Genomic DNA, 14,627 nt, shown 5'->3' with positions numbered 1-14,627 from the left:
GAGCAGCACAGTAGAATCCAACTAGGTTCTTAGTAAAACCTTCACTCACCCAACTAGTTGGTGACATGCTTCATCATCAGGCCCACCAGGAGAGGCTGAATGCCACCCTGGTGTGCTTCAATCCCAGAATTACTGCGGAGCTGGTTTTGAAGTGTACAGTGTGTAGTGAAAGTGGTTGTTAAAAAAGTCTAGATTGTGTCAAACAATACATTTTATTAAAAGCCAATCAGATATGAATAAAAGCAAGGTGTGGGACATCAAAGCTGAATAAATTGTTCAGCAAGGTCCACTATAACGTGGTCAACATGTTTCAGCCTATGTGTTGTGATTTAAAAGGCATTCTTCAGGACCAGAAAAGGTGTGTGAACCTCGGCGGTATGTGCGCGCTAAGGCCCACCCTAACCTAAGGTTCTAATGTGAAAATGTTTTAAATGGTGTACTTCTGGAGTCGCTCGTGTTGAGAGGAACCAAGTTGGTGACCATTGAGGTCCGGTTTTTAAAGGATCGCATAGGTACTCAGCGGGTGCCTAGCAGAGCAGGCGGTGTGCCATTGTTGCTACCACCCCTCTCCCGAGTCCCATGGTGTAATTAGTTATTACACTGCATAAATAAACTCGGTTCCTCTCAACACGAGGGACTCCAGAAGTACACAATTTTAAAATGTTTCACATTAGAACCTTAGGTTAGGGTTAGGGTGAGGTCCTGACGAATGCCTGTTAAATCACAACACATAGGCTGAAACATGTTGACTACGTTATAGTGGACCTTGCTGAACAATTTATTCAGCTTTGATGTCCCACACCTTGCTTTTATTCATGTCTGATTGGCTTTTAATAAAATATATTGTTTGACACAATCTAGACATTTTTAACAATCACTTTCTCTACACACTGTACTCTTCAAAACCAGCTCTGCAGTAATTCTGGCGTTGAAGCACACCAGGGCGGCATTCGGCCTCTCCTGGTGGGGCCCAATGATGAAGCATGTCACCAACTAGGTTGGTGAGTGAGGGCTTTTCTAAGAATCTAGTTATATTCTACTGTGTTGCTCCACTTATAAATATAAGGCACACTCTTTTTTTTGTTTATAATCATATCTACCCTTGGGGACAGAGAGTGGTCCTTATTTTTCATTCCCTCCCTCGCTTGTTGTTTTCAGTATTAGAATTTGGCTACCTTAAGTTCCCTGCAAAATTCATGACCATTATGAAGGAAGCATGCAGGCCCAGAACTAGAGCCTGCTATGCAGCCAAGTGGAAACGATTTGTATACAACTGTCTCCCTAGGCATATTGACCCTCTAACAGGCTCTGTGTAGGACATTATCTTCTTCACCACAGAAGTCTGGCCTTGCCTATACTTCTATCAGACTGCATTTAGCTGCTGTGGTTACTTACTTTCAAAATAGAAAACAGACTTCACTTTTCAGAATCCTAGTCATTAAGGCTTTCGTGTAAGGCCTCAAACGGGTTATCCCACCAAAGATGCCTCCTACTCCTATGTGGAGCCTCAACATAGTAATCACTAGACTAATGGGGCCTCGTTTTGAACCGCCTCATTCTTGTCCATTGCAGTTCCTTTCCTGGAAGCTACTTTCTTAGCAGCCATAACTTCCCTCAGGCTTGTCAGTGAACGGCATGTTCTTTCCTTGGTAAAACCTTCGTGCTTTATGAATTCTCTAACTTTCTTCTTAACCAAACAATAGAACTCCCAGTATTCTTTCCACGTCCACTATCCATAGTAGAACACCCTTTGTATATCTAGGATGTCAAGAGTGCTTATGTACTTCATTGACAAAATAAAACCCTTCCATCTGAATGCGTCAGGAACATTGGAAAGTATTGTGTTATGAATACTAGCGACCCCTCCTCGTTCCAGTTCATCCATCAGGAGCGTGGCTTCCAGTGGGTTGTATTCTGGGAGCTCTTCTGGTTGGGGTCCGCAGGTGGCTAGAGCATGTCCGAGTTGTAAACTTCTATGGAATTTAGTCTTGGAGATGTTGTATAGGTCCTCGAGGTCCTGCAATGATCGGATGTGGCTCCTTTGCCACTTGTCACCTAAAGTTGAGACACAAATGTTCTCCCATCCCCGAAGCCCTGGAGCCTTGCGGCTTCATGAAGGTATCGCCCTCTCCATAGTGGATTTTGTTGTGGTAATTTGTCATGCCACTTCATGAAGAGCAGCGCTGCACGCCTAGTCAGAAAGACTATATGTGTGGGTTCATGGAGATGTTGTGGGATGTGGGGTCTCCATATATTATTCCCATTCCTTTGTCTGCTATGGAAGGAAAGCTAGGTGTGGTATGCTGGATCGTCCCATCCTCCGGTCAACCAGTCATTGAGCACTCATAGTTGTTCTAGTAGTACATCTGGAGGAAGTCCATGCTCATCACACCCTCATAGACTGGTTTCAAACATGTAGCCCTTACTATACGAGGTGGATGTTTTGCCCACAGAAAAGTATGCATCGATGTGAGGTCTATGAGCCATTGCTTGGTGGGGTCCACTGCGGGAAGTTTTGGAAGGTGTAAAAGTATCGAGGGAGGATCATTATTTTAAAGAGGGTCACCTGGCCCAATATATTAAGTGGCAGAGACGCGCAACGTGAAAGCTCAAATTTCATATCGGTTATGAGGAGTGTCATGAAGTTGAAGCTTGAAGTTCTATGTTATTTCAGGTTCCATGTTAGTTGAGCTGTGCAGGAGGTGTATATTCCTAGAAATTTAAAGCTCATTAGTCTTATTGGTATTGGCATGTGCCATTTGCATGACTGTGCTGTGCTCTTGTAACGGGACCAATAAGGATTTGCCCGCATTCACTACTTTTTGTACCACATACAATTGTACGTTTTATTTACAAGTCTTGAAGGTCAGTTGAAGCCAAGAATTTCTATCATACTGTCATCAAACACTTCAATTGTTAAGTCACATAGCTCTAGGTCATTTATATTTAACACACTGCGAACTCCCTTAAAAAAGCTATTGTCACAATGGCCGAAGATGAACCAGAATCTGCTATGAAAGGGAATGTCCTACCAAGGCCAGTCACTTAACAAGTTGGCGGTGGTCTGGCATCTTATGATAGAGCTCTCATATGTAGAGACAAAACAACACCTGTACTCACCTCACATTCAGTCGTGCCCTCAATTGGAACTTTGGTAACACGGTCACCTCTGAAACCACCTACACTTACTACTTTGCTTTTGTAATTCCTTGTGCTTTGCCTAACTTCCTTACCCACCTTCCTTACCCACCCGTGTCTAACATTACCACAGGTTTTGCAATCTTAGCCTATGACGGGACAAAAGTTGAAGAATGAAACATGGTTTCAATTCCCACATCAGAGAAAAAAATCTTGCCTATCCCACTCCTTATCTTATTGAAATTAACATCTGGGCTAACCCAATTATTCACACTACCTACCTCGCCACACTTTTTTCCCAGTTTATTTTCACTCATAGACTTAATCTGTATTTCTACTTGGTACGTGATTTTGGGTATGAATATGATATCTTTGAGACAAGGATCCCTTCATGTTAAAAACTACTCCTGTATTGTTCTGCCCTTAAAATGTACGATTATTGACACCGAAATTACATATTGTAGGGCAGACAGTGCAATAAGGAACTTATTTATTTATTTATTTATTTTGAATATTTATAAAGCGCGGCTGATACCTTGCAGGCTTCCTGGCGCTGGAGAATACTCAGCTGAGGATAGACCGGAGTAACTAGCAGGCGGGTAGAATTTTAGGGGAAAAGCCAGGTCTTGATGCGCTTCCTAAATGGAAGAAGTTGTGAGATCTGGCGTATGTCAATGGGCAAGCTGTTCCATAACTTGGCCGCTGCAACCCTGAAGGATCTGCCCCCGGTTCTGGCTTTGTTGAATCTGGGCACCTTTACCAGACAGGCTGAGGATGATCGCAAGTCTCTGGTGGGAATGTACCACAGAAACAAAGCTTGCAGGGGTCTGGGCCCGAGTCCATGCAGAGCCTTAAAGACAATGCAGAGGGACTTGAATGCCACACGCTGCTTTAAGGGTAGCCAATGTAGCTCGGCCAGGGCTGCTGTGGCAGAAGACCTTCTCGTCCAACCAAGAGCCAGCTTGGCGGCGGCAGATTGAATTCTTTGAAGTCGGTCCGTCAGCGTGACTGGAGACTCAAGGAGCAGGGCGTTACAATAGTCAAGGCGACTAAGTATTGTACACCTGACTATCGACGCCCAGGCTTGTGCAGGGAGAAGTGGCATGATTTTACGCAGGGAGCGTAGCAGGGCTGTACAGATCCCCACTGTTTTTGCTACCTGGGTTTCCATACTCAGCTTGTTATTGAGCATGGCTCCCAGGTTGCGGACCGAGGAGACTGGCAGAGGTTTGTCTCTAGTCTCTGGAGGCCAGAATTCACTCGGAAACTGGCGGGGTATATTGGTGCCAGCACAAAACAGAACCTCTGTTTTGGAGGAATTGAATTGGAGGGAGTTTCTGTGGAGCCACCCAGCCGTCTCTCTTGAACAGTCGTGGAAGGTGGTTAAAGGAATGGAGTCTTCTCCTTCCCAAGAGAGTATGAGCTGCGTGTCATCAGCGTAGTTGATCGTTTTTATCCCAAAAGACTTAATTAACGTGATCAGCGGGATGAGGTACACGTTAAAAAGAATTTGTCAAAGGTTTCTCCCTCTCTTTCGGCTGTGCTATAATACTTGTACCTATCCAAGGGTTAACTACCACAAAAGTTTGAATGTACTTATGTCCTCAATAGTGCCTCCTCTTATTCATGATTACACCCTGTCCTACGTAATCTGTGGGATTCTTCTAAGTAGCCCTGCCCCTCTGAGCTAAGACAATGGAGAAGGATATTTTTCACTGTGACGGCTTCCGTAGCCTTCGTGTAGGTAAACAAACTGTTCCTTACAAGGTGCCCAAGGAATTTGAGGTCCTCCTACACTTTGGATACATTTGGAAAGCAGATGAAATGGCATGGAGGCAAAAGGATGGGTAGAATGAGGTAAGACAGCAGTCCGGGTGGAGACAGCAATGCACAAGAGAAGATGCACATTCAGATGTCACAGTTACAGTATGCGTGTCAGTGCAGAGCCAAGAAGTTTGTGTGCGATTGATGGTGAGATATGCAATTGTGTATCACAGAAGGCAAAATATCTCTAATGCCACTCCTGTGGACAACACGTAGGGGTGTGCTTGTGTCTGTGTTGCTGAAGTAAATATCCATCTAGTTTTACTCCTGCAGAAAATACGTGCAATGTGGTGACCCGAATTTATAACTGTGTGCATGTCATAGAAAAATGAACAAAAGTCAGTGTCTGTGGTCCCTGAAAAATGAAAACAAGTTGTAGCTAACATAAGTGAGTAAAATATAGTAGTTAACAAACTCGCTGAGATCAAGATCTTCATATGACAGTTTCTGGAGCTCAAGGAAGGGCTGAAAACATTGGTTTCAAGTAATGAGCAAAGCAGGTCCGAAGCAGCAGAATTGTTGCTGTGCTCAAAAGAATCTGGAAATCGGGACACTATTGAAACGAAATTGCCCAGACCCACTGCAGAGCTAGTAAGAGTGCTTGCAGGGGCCACGCTTCTGATGACGACCTGCACAGGTCTGCTGGGAAACCACAATATGAAGAGAGAGCAGCAGACCCCTCAGGGGCAACGGATCCGAGAACGTCCCATGCCACGGGGCGGATGATGGCACCAGACTGAGGTTCAGAATCCACAGCAAGTGGCTAAAGTCAGCCCGAGGACCCACACCAACACCCGTGCTGGCCAAGGTGGAAGGGAAGGGCTGGATTATCACCGCTTTCTTAGAGATATCTTCGAAAGTCTGTGCAGATTATGAGTTTGTTCAGCACGTTGCGGGCATCTATCCAAGTGAAAGAATGGGGCACAACACAAGTCCTTGCAGCCCCTGTGGTATCGAGGCGCTCCAACCCTTCAGGGTCCCCCATGAAACCCAAGGCCAATGTATATGTGAGATATTGGAAACCAGGGTCCCCCATCACATACTGGAGGAGGGGGAGGCGAGGATTGGAGGGCTGAGGGCTTCATTTTGCATTCCAACTACTGGGTCACAGAACAATTTGAGCGTGGTGCCTTGCACGGTGCAGACATCCATCCATCCATTTGAGAGAATGGGGCACAACACAGGTCCTTGCAGCCTCTGTGGCATCAAGGGGCCCCCAACCCTTCAGGGTCCCCATGAACCCAAGGCCAATGTATATTGGTGAGATGTGGGAAGCTCAGGGTCCCCCATTACATACTGGAGGAGGGGGAGCTTGGTGGGTGGAGGGTTTAATTTCACATACCACTACTGGGTCACAGTACAATTCGAGCGCGGTGCCTTGCACAGTACAGACATCCATCCATCCATTTGAGAGAATGGGGCACAACACAGGTCCTTGCAGCCCCTATGGCGTCGAGGGCCCCCAACCTTTCAGGGTCCCCAATGCAGCCCAAGGCCAATGTATATCTGTGAGATGTGGGGAACTCAGGGCCCCTCATCACATTCTGGTGGGGGGGGGGGGGAGCTTAATTTTCTGTTCTACTACTGGGTCACCGTACAAGGTGAGGCACCTTGCAGGTAGGTGATGGATGCTCAACTTTCTAATGTAAACGAAGAAGAAATTCTATGAACAAGAAGACCATGAAATCAAATCGAAATTGCACTGCTGTTGCTAGACATTGATTTAATCCAGAGCAATGCGCCTTTACATATACTCTGAATCCATAGTAGATTCACGTGACATAATCCACTGCCCAGGAGCAGGGAATCCTCTTGCCGCTGTAGCAGAGTTAACAGAATGAATGTGTACAGTGCTCTATTGGAGAGGAATCTGTGCTTTTCCTGAATGCCCTGTATTCGCCTCTGCTTCTAAATGCACAAGACTTTCATGAAAGCCTTATTTTTAATGCTCTTTACTCTCTAAAAGTAAGACTTTCCACCCCGGTTTGGATGTCTTCTCTGCTTTGCCATCTAGCTTTCTGGTGGGTTTCATCATATTTTCTCAATGCTATCCCTCACCTATTTAAGTTTCCACTATAGCAATTTACACAGTGAAACATGGCAGGATAATGAAAAGAACAGGTTTGAAGGAGTGCTAAAAATAATTAGGAGATTGTGAGGAGCAAAATCTCCTCTCATTGCAGAGTGCAGGAAGTTCCACTGAGGAGGGTGCAGTGGGGAAGCAGTGACGCCTGTGCGGGAGGGTAGTGGCCATACTGTGGGCCTCTCCTTTCTTTCAGCCCAACAGCAGAGGAGAATGTGAATGACGTGGTCTTCACCTGCCAAGTGCCTGGCAGGACTTCTACCTTCACGGTAGCACTCATTCTTTTCAAAAGGCACATGGCGCCTGTGGAGGTAGTGCCTGACTAATGACGCCAAAGTGAGAAGCCGCAATGCTCCATATTGGTGTAGGTGCAGAATAAAGGTCCCTGGCTCTTCCCCACCCACCCCCTGATTAAAGAGCGAGCTTTATATAAATGTTCATAAACCACAGATACATGACTCGAAAGAAAAAGAGCAACCTCATAAAAGAGACAAAAATGAAAGAGTCAATAACTTGCATAATGTATAATTAAGAAAGGAACTAATAAATGAAAGTAAAGAGGGACACTGCATACTGTAAAATCTAGGTAGTTGCAGTGAGCTCAGGATCCTGTTGCTGTTTCAGATTTTATAGCAAATATGAAATGTGGAGTGTTTTGTTAGGTTGGCCTTCCTCCAGTGCTGCTGCTAAGTCTGAAGAATGCACCGATTACTGGTAGCATTTGAAATCTGGACTTGCCCACGTGTCAGATAAGTCTCCATCTGTGCAGCCCATACGTTTTATCCGCACATTCCTCCTTTGTCTCTTTTTTTTTTTTAGGTTCTTACCTGCTTTTGTAATAATTATTGTTGCCTAGTTAGGCCCAAGTTTCTTTCTCTCGATAAGCTTAACCAGGTAGGTGCAAAGGGGAAAAATAAGATGGCTTCCATCAAATGCCTCGTAACAAATGGAACGTCCTATGTTGTGTACACACGCAAGCCAGCGAGCCTTTTCAAAGGGTAGATAGTTCCCGGCTATAATCGTAATGTGGGATGCTCCTGAGGAGGTGTTGGCATGAGAAAAATCAATATTATTCTTCTGCGGTTTTCCTCTTTACATATGTAAGTTACGTTCTTAGAAATCTCGTGCTGGATGACATATTGTGTTTATAAAATAACTTTCTTCCTTTGTTTTCAAAGATCAAAATGTAGCTAAAGCGACTCTCTCTCCGCACTTGACAGTAGTAGACAGGGTACTGATTCCGGCTTCTGTTACTGTTTTCTTAATGCCTCTGGTGAGTCAAAACCACGGAAAGATCAACAGAGAGCCCCTTTGTGTTCCAGTGGAAGTCAGTGCAGGCCTATTGTGTGGAATGAGCTTCTTTATGCTCGTTTTGGACAATGTGCTTTTCTTGTTCTATTTGTGTGACTCGCAGTACGAGTGAGGAAGGATCGGTTCGTACACCTACCTGAACCCCTCCCACCCCACCTTTGCATGGAGGAGTAGTAGAACGGTGTGGAGTGGGGACCAAAGTTGTAGCATTGGCGCTGTGACTAAACCACTCCAGCTCATAGATGCTACAGTGCTGCTCACTAGCCTCGGTGTGCAGCTTCTGTTTGATTTAACTCTATCAAAGTAGCCTTTTTAGATTAAGCTCTTGCTCAATGCAAAGATGTTTTCAATGGCATGAGATCTTTATTCGTTAGGTATCCAAAATCCGTCGGTTGTTCTTTAAGAGACCCCAGTCGATGTGGACAGACTGGCTTATGTGGTTGCTATGAACGGACACATTAATCCAAATGGATTTCTTGTATTGTTGCGGAAACTCTGATCTGCTTCGGGGACCAAACTGGCATGATGGGAATCTACATTTGGTCACCACCATTGACAGTTGTAAATAAAGTCCACAGATTTAGTTTTTGTACATCATTACACTCGCTGCACATTTTGCATTGTCATTAAATTAATACGCATTTCCTGAAGAAGTATTGTAGATCACCAATTATAAGTAGCCCGTTGCTAAAAATGTTTAAGAATAAAAGGCATTTCAGAAATTAAATGCAGAATACTTAATGGAAGCAGTTTCATTGATAATCCTCAATTGTCTCACCTCTATTCGAAGTGTTCTCTTTCTGTTCCCACTGTATCTTTTCATCATTTGGGCAATGAGATGTAGCGACCAGCCAGTGTGGCCTAAGACCAGAGTCCTTGGATAAACAAGACAGGCAAAGGCTGTGCTCCCCGTGGCAGACCTATTCAGCAATATCCAGTAGACTCAAACAGCACACTCTGCTGGCTAGAGTAGGCAATCAGAGGGGTTGAATTGGGAGTTGTCCAGGTCAGGAAATGAAACCGGTTTGATATTATTTTTTTAATTCAAAGGCCTATAGCTAGAGCTAAGAGCAGACTTAATGGGGGAGTGTGGTAGAAAGTGGTAACGACCCAGACAAAGAAGCACAGACAAGTGTTTAACCTATGTACACTTGTGGGGGAAAAGTGCTTTTTACAAGACTAACAGATCAAAACTGGGGTAATATTGAAAAAATTGAGAACCACCAGATAGTGGCCCTGCTGCTGTTGTCATAGTCAAACTAATGGAAGCACAGTAGGTCTCCTTATACTGCACTCTCTTTTTTTATCCAGAAAAGTCATGCATTACTAATAATGAAAGTGGAAGTGAAATCGTAAACACCTACAGCAACATAGAACCCCAGAGAACTCGTTGCTAACCCACCATCCAATATGACCACCTGACCAAACGGACAACGAAACGGCACAGAAGCAATCATGCGGACCATCCACTCAGGGGCCCCATTGTACCCATGCTCCCACCACATCTACACCCTGGGCACATCACCATTCAGCACCACGGTGACCCACATCATCAACACCTCCATCACGTTCACCACTTTCCCAGATAAATGCAGACTTGCAGAAATCAACGCCCTCCTCAAGAAGCCCACTGCCGACTCGAATCAACTGAGCAATGTCGGACCCATCTCCCTGCTTCCCTATCCAGCCAAAGTGATTGAGAAAGCCATCAACAAGCAACTCAGATCCCACCCTGAACTCCATCTTCTAGACAACACTCAATCAGGATTCAGAAAGAACCACTGCACCGAAACAGCACTCATAGTGGTCACTGATGACATTCAAATCATCCTGGACCATGGCCCTCATCCTGCTTGACCTCTCTGCGGCCTACGACCATGTCTTCCATAACACCCTAATCAGAAGATTCCATGAGATTGGCATGCTCTACCTCACGGACAAAAACAAACACTGCCAGAACCAAATTCACCAACTGCATGACCATGGTAGCAGACTGGATGCAAACCAACTGCCTGCAGTTCAACTCTGACAAGACGGAAGTACTGGTCCTCAGCAACAAAACCTCCCTATGGTACTCCACCTGGTGTTCTGTCGGAGCTATTACCAACACCCACAGACCACAAATGAAATCTAGGTATCATCCTAGACAGCAATCTCAACATGCTGGCTCAAGTAACCGCAGTGTGCACCTCCTGCTAACACATCCTATGCATGCTATGAAAAATCTTCAAAGGGCTGTCTCAGAACACCAGATGGACCATGACGCAGACACTCATCACCAGCAGGCTGGACAAGGCAACAGTGTGTGCGCCGTATTGCCAAACAGCTCCTACACAGACTCCAGACCATCCATAAAAACGCTGCAAGACTTATACTCGACCTCCCACACCACACCCACATCAAACTGCACCTTATGAAGCTTCTCTAATTCCTCATTCACAAGCACAGTAAATTCAAACTTATCAAACACATACAGAGGTCTACACAGCACAGGACCAGAATACCTGAACAGCCGTATACACATTCACCGGCCCTCCAGATAGCTATGCTCTCCCTCATTGTCACTAACACACATTCCCTGCATCTGCAAAAGCAAAACTGGAGGTTGCTCATTTTCTTACATCACAACCAAGACAAGGAATAACCTCCCTCAACACATCAGAGCCTCCTACTCACTTTTTGAGTTCCGCAAGAAGTTGAAGACCTGGCTCTTTGTATAAGCACCTGGGGTACCACACACCTGCCCATGCCTGGAAACCATCTGAGGCGATTAGTTTGCTACACAAATTAATATAACATAACATAGCAGGTTGTTTTAGAAGAAGATTCTGGAATGTCAGGAGAATGACTCATTATGCAAACTAGAAAGACGAAGGGTGTCTGGGGTCCTAGATCAGTACTGGTCTCCTCTGGAGGGTTGAGGACAGCAGAGTAACATGAGGCACTATGATTTGCTTTTGTGCTGTCAAAGAAGTAACCTGCCAAGGGCTTCAACTCTCACCCTCGCATGTGCAGGGTCACAGTCTGGCTTGGGTCTGAGCATTGACTGGACTTGGGCTCACTTAACTAGTGTTCATCAGCCTTTGTGGATCGGGGCTCAAAACATTCGCTTCCTTCAAACTAGCAGGAGTAGGTGGAATCTGGGAAATTTAACGTTTGTGTGGTTTCTGTTGTTCAGAGTGTCTGTCTTGATTGCTGTTCAACTTACTTCTTTCTTCATGTGGTGCATTTATTCAGTAACCGCCTGTATCCCCGCCTTTAAAAAATAAATAAATACATACAATAAAACATGACTACTTATGTTATCAACTACAATTCTTATCCTTTTACTATGCTTTTACTCTTTCAAGAGCATCTCTGCCTGGTGCATGTCGCCGCATGGGTTACTGAATCTGATTAGCCACATTTTTGGTGTAAAGGCCTCAGCATCCTGCTGTCCCTATAGCTAAGCCCTTATGATAATTTGCGCATCTACCTCTCATATACATCCACCCATCACACTGACAGTTGGTGCATCTCATAGCACGATAAATACACTTCGGTAGTCCTCATGCACTACATAAAAACACTTTTCATATAAGCTGGAAAAAAAAACTTGGGATCTCCGATGGACTCGCCAGCAGGTTCGCCCCTGGCACCAATTGAGCCTTTGCCCCCTAGTAACGTTGGAGATGTGGTGTCATTAGGGCGCGGCCCGGTTGGGTTCCCCTCTACGATCCACATGGAGTCATCCGGGCGTGGCCCAGCTGGGTCCCCCTCTACGACCCACGGTGCCTCTGCCACGCCGCATAGCCCCGCTGGGCTCCCTGTGGTGACGCAGGCGGTTGCCGGTGCTCATAGCTCTGCCTTGAGCACTCTCCGGGCTTCCGGGCAGGCGGCCGCCTGTCCGGAGCCGGGGTCGCTGCCGTTCCGGTGCCGTAGGCTTGCCTCCCTGGCTCCGCCTGCGCTTCTTTCTCTGGTGAAGGAGCCTGTCATTGATGTGGCAGAGTTGGTGCCGATGCGATGCCGAAGGCTTGCCTCCCCGGCGCCTTCTCCTTCAAGAAGGGAGCTCGTCATAGTTTCAGGACCGGACGGCGCCGACTCGAAGCCGGATGTAGCCGAGTCGGCAACTGACGAGGCACGATCAGCGCAGGCACGTGTCGTTTTGGCGCCGTATCGACGCCGGGTTGTGGACTCTTCTCTAGAGGCCTCCGGAGAGAGTTTGGTGCCGCCCTCACGGCCGGCGTCGCAGGAGATAATGTTGCCAGTGCCTTCCTTGGAATTTGTGGAGCCTTCTCTGGGGCTCCCAGATCCGGCAGGCTCTTCACCTCCCCAAGAGCCCCCTTCAGGATCCTGATTCTTAAATGGGGCTCCCTTCCGTGGGGCATTGGTCGCACCCTCAGTGTCTTGGGAGCTTCAGCTTACAAGCCTCCCCTACTGCTGAGTTGTTGTTCCCTTCGCGGAGGGCTACCTAGGCTGGTGCTGCTTTTTTGAGAGTGGTCTTATTGGACACTCGCATTTTAAACATGCAACCCCCTTCTGCCCCATTGTCTGTGGGCCCCTTGCTTGAAGTCCTTCACCCTGGGTCCACGACTGTGGAGCCGCTTCTACCCTTTGAGGCTTCCCTTTATGATGCCCTTTTGGGTACCTGGGTTAGACCTGCTTCAGGTGACCCGGTGAGTTTTGCACTGCCACCGTCCATCTCCATATGATCCTGTTTGTCTTTTTGTGCACCCTGATGCACAATGGTTTGTGTTGCAGGTGGCTTGAGTCATGGGGTAGGAACATCTTTGCATCCACTAGTGCGGCCCTACAGTCCTTAAATACAGTGTGTGTTTTGGCTCGGGCTGCCTCTGCCCTGTGAGGTGCTCGCGTTGATCTCCTTCACCTCCTCCGGGATGGCCGCAACATTTCTGCACCAACAATCCGCTCTGCCTTAGATACTGTGGATTCTTTGGGCCGAGCTAAGGCGGGTTCTTTTGCCTTAAGGCGTCACGCTTGGTTGCAAGATAGCGTCTTCCCTGAATATATCCGGGAGCGACTTGTTGACTTACCCTTTGATGGGGCTTTGCTGTTTGTTGCTCATGCTGAATCGCCGGTTAATCGGCTCCTTGCGGGCTTTCGTCCTCCCAATTAGGTCTTCTTAGGCCTGTCTTCCGTTGGGTTCTCATTTGGCATCCTTTAGATGTGCTCTGTATTTAACATGGGCAGTGAGCCTTACGTCTTCTTTTTTCTGTGGTCAAGGCTGATTACCCTTTTATTAGCATCCCTTGGATGCGTTTTGCTTTGAGCTGCCTGTTGGCCTGCTGTGGCCGTGTTCCACAGGTTGCTGTGTCTGGTCTTCTGACTGTGTTATTGAGCCGGTGGTTCAGCTCGGTAATGTCATACTGCTCGGAACTCATGTACACGGGTTCTGTTCGTTACTGCATTCTTTTGGCTTGGCTTTTTGCCCTAAGAGGTGTTCCCTGTTGTTTGGGGTGTGCATACTCCATGTGGGGTACTGGTATGCTATTATATAGCTCTGCCTATCTCACCAGGGCCTGGAGATCCTGTGAGCTCCATGCGCCGCTTGGTGGTCCGTTGTGCGGTGTTCTATGTTTTTCCCTGCTGCCATCTTCTTACAACATGGTCATCCACCTTCTTGGGAGGTTTCATGGTCTCCTCTTCAAAAACAGCTCCTACCGGGCCTTACTGTACTAAGTATGATCCGGTATGGACATGTTCATGCTCTACATATTTATATGTTTATACATTTATGTATACATGCCGGTTGCCATGGTATGTGGAGAAGTGTGGCTCACTGGTTAGAGCAGGCAGACCCTGAAGCAGAGGTCAGACCCGGGACCAGGGTTAAATTCCCGACGCGGCAGGGTCTTGAGCTCAAATGTCCATGGACTCGATAATTCTCGCTTCGGTGCCTGACCTAATCATGGGTTCACACTCTGCAACTCTGGGCATTAAGCTTGCTTAATCTCCACAACGGCCCCCCGCGGCGCGATGCCTGGCTTTCACCTTGGGGATGCCCTGTAGGAGCTATCTCACAGGGAAAAGCCAGAACGGGTTCCCAAGGCAAGCGCGGAGATACCCCTTCGGGGGTCGATTCTGGCGCTATATAAGAAACAGAATAATAATAATAATAATTCCTCTTCCTACATCGCCTCCTCTTTTCAAGGCTACAAGGTCTGGACCAATATCTCCACGTGTGGGGGAGCTTTTCTGGGTTGTTTCCAGTCGCCCATAAAGAGCTTTTCTGCGTTATTGCAAGTTTCCCATAGATTCCTCCTTGCTTCCG

At 46.7% G+C, this 14,627-nt stretch overlaps 1 protein-coding gene across 2 annotated transcripts in view; it reads left to right on the top strand.

Moving 5' to 3' along the window:
* Positions 1–14,627, top strand: part of FAF1 (Fas associated factor 1) — a 1,861,897-nt gene that overhangs the window by 1,406,295 nt on the left and 440,975 nt on the right. The window lies entirely within an intron of this gene.

This window comes from Lissotriton vulgaris, chromosome 1_1 (assembly GCF_964263255.1).
Source record: "Lissotriton vulgaris chromosome 1_1, aLisVul1.2, whole genome shotgun sequence".
Classification (NCBI taxonomy): Eukaryota; Metazoa; Chordata; class Amphibia; order Caudata; family Salamandridae; genus Lissotriton; species Lissotriton vulgaris.
This window is presented reverse-complemented; position numbering and strand designations above follow the sequence as displayed.